Here is a 7,373-nt window from a genome sequence, read left to right as displayed (position 1 = left end):
CCTCCACCGACAGGAAGTGGTCATCTCCTGGTTCCTCCACCAACAGGAAGTGTTCATCTCCTGGTTCCTCCACCAAACAGAAAGTGTTCATCTTCTGGTTCCTCCGCCAACAGGAAGTGGTCATCTCCTGGTTCCTCCACTAACAGGAAGTGGTCATCCCCCGGTTCCTCCACTAACAGGAAGTGGTCATCCCCCGGTTCCTCCCAGCAGCCAATCGGATCGCTCCATGTGATTGTGGTGATTGAACCAGTAAATCAGCTCTGGTGAACAAAAGTTGATGATCTTCCAGGTTCAGTTCATCAAGCTCATCTTCACTAATGAACCCTCTGATGATGCTGGAAGCCTGGACGCTACGTTAGCAGTGCTAAGCTAACGTTAGCCTAGGAAGGAGCTACACCAGGGTCACATGACTTCAAGGTCACCACCACTAAGGTTCAGGCTTCTTGTGTTTCCCCTGATGACCTTTAATGACCTCCAGGACCTCTGTAGGAGGTGCAGATTATATCTACAGAGTTATTAGTCCACAAAACGGACACATTTTGGTTCCAAATACATGACCTATAGTTACTGAATGGGGCCGTTTAACATTCAACCCTATGATGGAATTAATGAAGTCATACTTTGGAATGGAAGTCAGGCCTTCATGTGTAGAGCCTCATGTTGCCTTATCAGATTGTAAATGAGACGAAAGCAGCTTGTACCCAAAATGGATCACATCTGACCTTTAAAATCTGGATTCACACTATTAGTGAATATTTCACACAACGATGTTTCCCAGCATCGGTCACGGAGGTGATCTATGCAGCTTTTGTGCTTATCGCGGTATCCTCCGGTTTCCCATCAGCGTCCTCGCTCATGTAACATCGAGGTTTGTGTCTTACTGATTTGTCATGAGCAGAAAACACAGCAGTGACATCTCAAAGCAGCTCTAAAAAAGCTGGAAATAAGGAATTCATCTGTAGTTCTAACCGAGGAGGTCATACAGAAGCGCAGCCGCGATGAGAGCGTGAATCACGGCTTCACACACACCGAGGAGACGCCATGCAGGAAAAGGTTGAATCACCTCAGGAAGGAGTCGGTCCTCCTCTGTCCTCCGTTGTGTGTCTGCCTGGAGGATGACAACAGCCCCCATCGCACGGTGCCTCCATGCGCGGGTCCCGCGGATGGAGCTGTGGAGGACGGCTCCGAAGATCCTTACGGTACGCGAAGATGAGTCACTCTGTCGGGAGGATCGCACGCCTACCACCCCCCGAGCTTTTGCGGTCAAGGTGTTGACATGCGCACCAGAGTCCACCGAATTTGTTGAACTTTTTTACCATGAACTGGTTTTTGGAAACTTTGACGCTGCTGCATGCGGAAGAATGACCTGGAGTCTGTCTGTACACTGCGTTCCAAATTATTATGCAAATGACATTTTTCTCTGATTTTCCTGAGCAGTCAAAGCAAATGACAGTTAGTATCATATTCAAGTCATCAACCTTTAAGGTGTAAGTCGAAATGTATTGAACAAACCTCCCAATGATAGCAGTATTAATGTCTTAAATAAAACACTCAAATCGCACTGTCCCAAATTTTGATACACAACATAGTTTTAAAAAGTTTTATGGGCTTTAAAGAACAGAAAATGGCCATTCGTTGAAGGAGGTCGTATTCACTGGAATCAAAAGCTATTTTAATCCAAATCCTCCTCACAGGCAGGCTTACATGTCAACACAGGGCCCCTCTGTGGTTTCACCCTCACAATTCTTGGATCCATTGGATTTGTGAGTTTCTGGAGAGCCTCAGCTTTTATTTTTTTGCAGGGTGTCAGAATGGCCTCCCAGAACTGCTGTTCTGGTGCCAACTGCCTCCCACCCTCATGGAACGTTAGCTTGAGGAAGGTTCTCAGTCGGGTTGAGGTCAGGAGAGGGTGGGGCCACACCATGAGTTTATGCCCACAGCAGCCGGTGACACAGAGGGATAGAGGGCGTCTAAGGACAGCATTGTAGGTGGGTGATAGATGGTGATGTTGGAGGTTCCACCTGTCACCCACCTACAATGCTGTCCTTAGATCCTCCCCAGGAGGTGCAGCCAGCTTTCACGCCTTCATTCAGGTGTCCTGAACGACCTGAAACTGAGGCCAACGACTCACATCACCACCTAATGAGCCTCTTGTTCTGGCCTGACCACCTCTTGTTTTTTGCCACCACCCCCTTGAGTGGTTCTATACCTGACACCTCCCACCAGAATTTTAGAACTGAAGAAGCTTCTTGGATGAGAGGCGAAACGTCTTCATTTACAAGAGGAGAGTCCAGTTGCCTCGTTTGATCAGTTTTGAGAGTTTGCTGGTTTGTAACGGCATTTCAGCAGCGGCTCTCTTAGTTTGATGAGTTTGTCTGGCAGAAAGCTTCCCTATCATGCCTTCATCTGCACGAACCCATCAGCCTCAAATCTCTTCACAGTAACGATGATCGCGCTGATGTTTTTGTGAAATATCCAGTGTTTTCACACCTTGTCCAAGGCATTGCTCTGTTTCACACTTTTCAGCAGCAGAGACCCTTTTTCTTTCCCATGATGTTTGAACATTGTGACCTGCTTCATAACGTGAAACATCCCTCTGACGTAGTTTCCCTTTAATTGGGCTCAGCTGGCAAAAGTTATTATCACAGGTGTGTGAGACTGATTTCAATGATCCAAAGAGCCCTGAGACACAATACCGTCTATGAGTTTAATCGAAAAACAAACAACTAAATGTATATAACACTTAAATCCATCCATCCATTTTCTCCCTCTTATCCTGTTAAGGGTGGTGGTGGGTGGAGCCTATCCCAGCAGCCTTCAGGTGACAGGCGGGGTTCACCCTGGACAGGTCACCAGTCCGTAGCAGGGCCAACACATAGAGACAGACAACCATTGGCTCTCCCAGCCACGCCTACGGTCAATTTAGAGTCTGGATTAACCTGGTCCCTCTTGATGTCTTTGGACTGTGGAGGAAGCTGGAGTACCAGAGAGAACCCAGCAGGAACAGGGAGAACATGGAGACTCACCCAGAAAGACCCCGTGCTGCAGCCGGGGCTCCACCCACAACCTTCTTGATGGGGGGCCACAGGGAGGACCACTGCTCCACCCACAACCTTCTTGCTGGGGGCCACAGGGAGGACCACTGCTCCACCCACAACCTTCTTGCTGGGGGCCACAGGGAGGACCACTGCTCCACCCACAACCTTCTTGCTGGGGGCCACAGTGAGGACCACTGCACCACCGGGCCGCCACCAGAACGATTCAGAGGATTGATATTGGCAGTGTTAAAGGCCAGAATTGTGGTTCCCCTGGTTATTAGTGTGGTAACTGGTGGACGTCCCAGTCAGTCTTCATGAGGGTTATCATAACTTCAGCACTCTCTCTGTCATTTCCTTTCATGATGTTGGGCTACATTCTTATGTGAATAATTCATGAATAGGTTTTACACAGAGCATAAAACTAATTTTAATTCAATATGCATAAAAATCTCTGCAGGGGTCATTTATCAGGCGGTGCTTTCACGTTGTCGTGAGGAAGATTCACCCCTTCCCCATCAGCCACATAGTCCTGCCCTTCGCACTCGTCCTCTGGCTGTCCTCGTGTCTCAGTAATGTGCGACAGATGAGGACAAGAAGGCTCATCCATAAAGAGGGAAATGAGAATTAACCTCAAAAATGGGATTTATATTTCGTAGTTTTCCAACCCTAAGTTCCTGTATTTGGGTCAAAATGATTCATAGAGACTGAAATTATCTGTTCCAATACTGAAAAAACAAAATAATTTAAGTGGACAAAAGCATGGCAATGGTGGCAAAACAAAAACTGACGGACATAAGAACTCAGTTAAGGGACCATGAACTTGTTCCTTAGACAACACACTGGAAACTGCGAGAACGTGCTGGGAAACAGAAAATCTGCTGAAAGAATCCCTCTCATCCTCTCTCCAGACAGTTTGACCTTTGACCTCTGCGAGTCACTACAGAGTTCCTCTAGATAACAGAAGTATTTGTAAGACGTCTTTTATCCAAAGTACAGTCAACATTCTGAACTGCTCCAGTGATCAACCCTGGCACAGGGATTTATGAGCTCCCTTTTAAGTTTATTTTATGCATAATTGGCTCATGTCTGTGTTGTCCCCCTGTTCTTCGTCTGATCCTAACGTGTCCCTGATTTTTAGTGAGCCGAAGACAAATTTAAACTATGGTGAACAATAAAGGTTTATTCTATTCTAAAGACACATATGAAAACATGCTGTCACGATCCCTGTTGTCTGGTTTCCTGTGTAGTCATATCTTGTCTTCCTGCCCTCCCCCCCTTTGATTACCCCATGTGTCTCACCTGGGTGATTGCACCACCTGTGTCTCGTTCGCCCCTGTGTATTTAACCACTGTGTTTCCCTTTGTCTCTGTCGGTTCATTGCTTGTCGGATGTTCGTCACTGGTTGGTGGATTTTGTTGTGCAGGTCATCGTTGGTCTCTGCTCAAGTCTCCATGTTTGTCTCCTGTTTCCCTCTTGTGTCCCTCACCCTCCTGTAAGATTTGACTTCAGTTGTTACTTTGATCCACGTCCAGGACGTAGGCCTGTTGACCACCTTATGTTGCTACTTTGCGTTTTTCCTTTGTTGAACTTTGTATTTGCACCTTAGTTGGTACTTTGAGTCCTTGTTTGTACTTTACCCTCTTTTGGATCATTAAATACTCCTTTTGTGAACACTCCTTCTTTGTCTGCATTTGGGTCTTACTCCTCGCCCCCACCTTGTGACACATGTGGGTACTCCTGAGAGGTGAAGCAGGAAGTTCCTCCTAGCCAGGCTTTCCTTAAAACCCTGAACTCCCAGTCAGAGGTCACTGGTATCAGGACGGTGGGTGGGATCTCTCTCTGTCAATCAAGGCTTCTACTTCAGGCTCTGTGGCGTCCCCATAAAAAGGGGTGTGTAACGTGTCATGTGACTCTAAGGAGATGGACAGATCGCGTGCCACCTACTTTAGTCCAGAAGAACAAGTGACTATGATGGTCAGGAACAACATCAAACAATTATGACAGCAAAAAGCAGCACAGCTGCTGCCAAGGAGGGGAGAGAGGAATGCTGGGAGAAGAGCAGCGATGGCATCAGGTCATCAGTTTCTGATGTACTTGACCTGTGAGTGCTGGCGCCCCCCTCAGGAACCCTCTGAAGGAACCAGGTTCATCAGCTCATCCACACGCAGGTGTTGGTCTCACTGCTGATCAATGCAGGACCTAGAAATGTGGCCTGAGGCTTCCCAGAAGGCCTCTGTTGTAGCCATGGGGGCCAATGGGACTACGAACACGCTCAGTACTCAGTGAGAGCAAGTACAACTTGGCCAGTAGCAGCGTGCAGTATTCTTGCTCAGGTTTACTGCATCCCAGCTGAATGCATGCAGGTTCCGTACACACAGTTGTGCTGCTGTGAGTGCGAGGCTCCTTTTAGTGGCGTTCCTCACACACGGCTGCTCCAGCAGGCTGGAATAATGAGGGCTTCCCTCAGCTGGGAGCCTGGAGCGTTGATAGGAGTGACGTCAGGAGAGGTAGCGGATCACTCCGGTCTCTGAATGCTCTCTCCCTCTGAAGAGAACCTCGCTCAGTGATGGCGCCGAGGTCCACCGGATCGTTCCAAGATGGTGGTGCCGTTTTCAGAAGAGGTGGTGGATGAAAGGGCAGTGCTTTTATAGCCGATTGAAGCAGAAACTCTGACCCTCACCTGCTCTGGACCAGGTGAGGTTCACCACATCAGTTACCATGGTGATCCAGGCAGATCAGAAGTGACACCTTTATGATGTTGAGAACCCTGGCTTTGGTCTCCTCACCTCCCTCACCACTAACCTCACCTCCTGGTGCAGCTTCAGGAGAACACACTGCAGGACCATGGGAACACAAGACCGGGACAGAGAGGGAAAAGAGAGGGACAGAAAGAGAGAGGAGGGAGAGATAGATTAACAGACACAGAGACATAAAAAATACAGCAGAGAGAGGGACAGAGGACGGGAGACACGCAACAAAAAATAACAGCACCAACACTACACCAGCTGTCAATAACCTCACCCACCAGCTACTGAAGCATCAACTACAGCAGGAAGTAAAGTACTAGTAGGTAGGTGTAAGGTACGGGTACTACCAGCATGCTGCTAGTACAACAAGTAATAGTACTACTAAAGGTAGTACTACTACCAGTACCAGTACTGGTAGTAGTACTAGTACCGGTACTACTAGTGGTAGGAGGTGTCAGCCTGAGGCTTTGCAGGTCTGCAGCCTCCTCCAGCAGCATCAGTCAGGGATCTGGGAGGTGTACTACAACTACTATTGGTGTTACTACTAGTACCAGAACTACTCGTGGTAGTAGTACTAGTGGTAGTACTAATAGTACCAGTACTGCTAGAGGTATGGGGTGTCAGCCTGAGGCTCTGCAGGTCTGGAGCCTCCTCCTCCTCCTGCAGCAGTCAGGGGTCTGGGAGGTGAGAAGCACCAGGACTCAGAGGAAGAAGTCCAGTTAGTGACCTGCAGCTGTGAGACAGGAAGGAGGACAGGAGGAGGGAGAAGCCCAGTGCATCATGGGAGATCCCTGCTAGTCTAAGCCTATGGGAACAGAGCAAGGGTGCGGGGCTAACCTGACCTAACCCACCCAACTGTTGGCTTGATCAACAAGGAAGGTCTTAAGTCTGCTCTTAAACTTAGAGAGGGGTTCTGAGTCCTGGACTAGGACTGAGAGACGGTTCCACAGGAGGGGAGCCTGATAGCTTGAGGCTCCACTTTTGGAGCTGCTAGGACCTAGCAGGAGCCAAGCAGCTCCCTGGAAGCAAAGGATTCTCCCTGGCTGGTAGGGAACTAAGAGCTCTGTCAGTTATGGAGGTACCTTTTTGTTGAGGAAAACAAGAAGAACACACTAAGAAACCCCCAGAGAACATCTATGGAGACATGAGTAGAACATATAAAGTCCACATAGAACAGACCTGGAACAACTTGGACTTGGGACTCTCCTGCTTTGAGATTACATTTTTCCGAGCATGTATTTATTTTTACATGGGCAGAATATAAAGGTCGCAATTCAAAGTAATGTTTAATGTGTAAAAGTATTTATAGAACAGAATACTGTGGATGGACATTAGTAAGAGAACAACCTGGATAAACATGTTCTCCAGGAATGAAAGAGTTCTGTCTGCAAGAAGGAGAAACACTTTAGAAATGGTGTGACATTTGAAGATGACGGTGGTTGGTTTCCCCCGGCAACCTGCCGATCTGATGAGAGTCTGCTGGGAGCTTTCAGCCACACACATAAAGCTGAGAAAGCTTTAAATGTCCAAGAGATGAATGAATGAATGAATGAACAGGTGAAGAACAATGAGAGGAGCAGCAGTGGGG

General features: G+C 48.0%; 1 protein-coding gene across 2 annotated transcripts in view; it reads right to left on the bottom strand.

The window, feature by feature from the left end:
- LOC147255275 (IQ motif and SEC7 domain-containing protein 1-like) overlaps positions 1 to 1,263 on the bottom strand; it is a 147,927-nt gene extending 146,664 nt beyond the window's left edge. For both annotated transcript variants that reach the window (XM_086212867.1, XM_086212868.1), the window contains exon 1: positions 1,064 to 1,263. The gene's annotated coding sequence lies outside the window, so the exon portion shown is untranslated. The remainder of the gene's footprint in view (positions 1 to 1,063) is intronic.
- Positions 1,264 to 7,373: the final 6,110 nt, after the last annotated feature.

The sequence above is a fragment of the Aulostomus chinensis genome, chromosome 9, assembly GCF_037954235.1.
Source record: "Aulostomus chinensis isolate RoL2024-O1b breed Wild chromosome 9, RoL_Achi_v1.0, whole genome shotgun sequence".
Taxonomy (NCBI): domain Eukaryota; kingdom Metazoa; phylum Chordata; class Actinopteri; order Syngnathiformes; family Aulostomidae; genus Aulostomus; species Aulostomus chinensis.
Note: the sequence above shows the minus strand (reverse complement) of the source record. Positions and strands in the feature narration are given on the sequence as shown.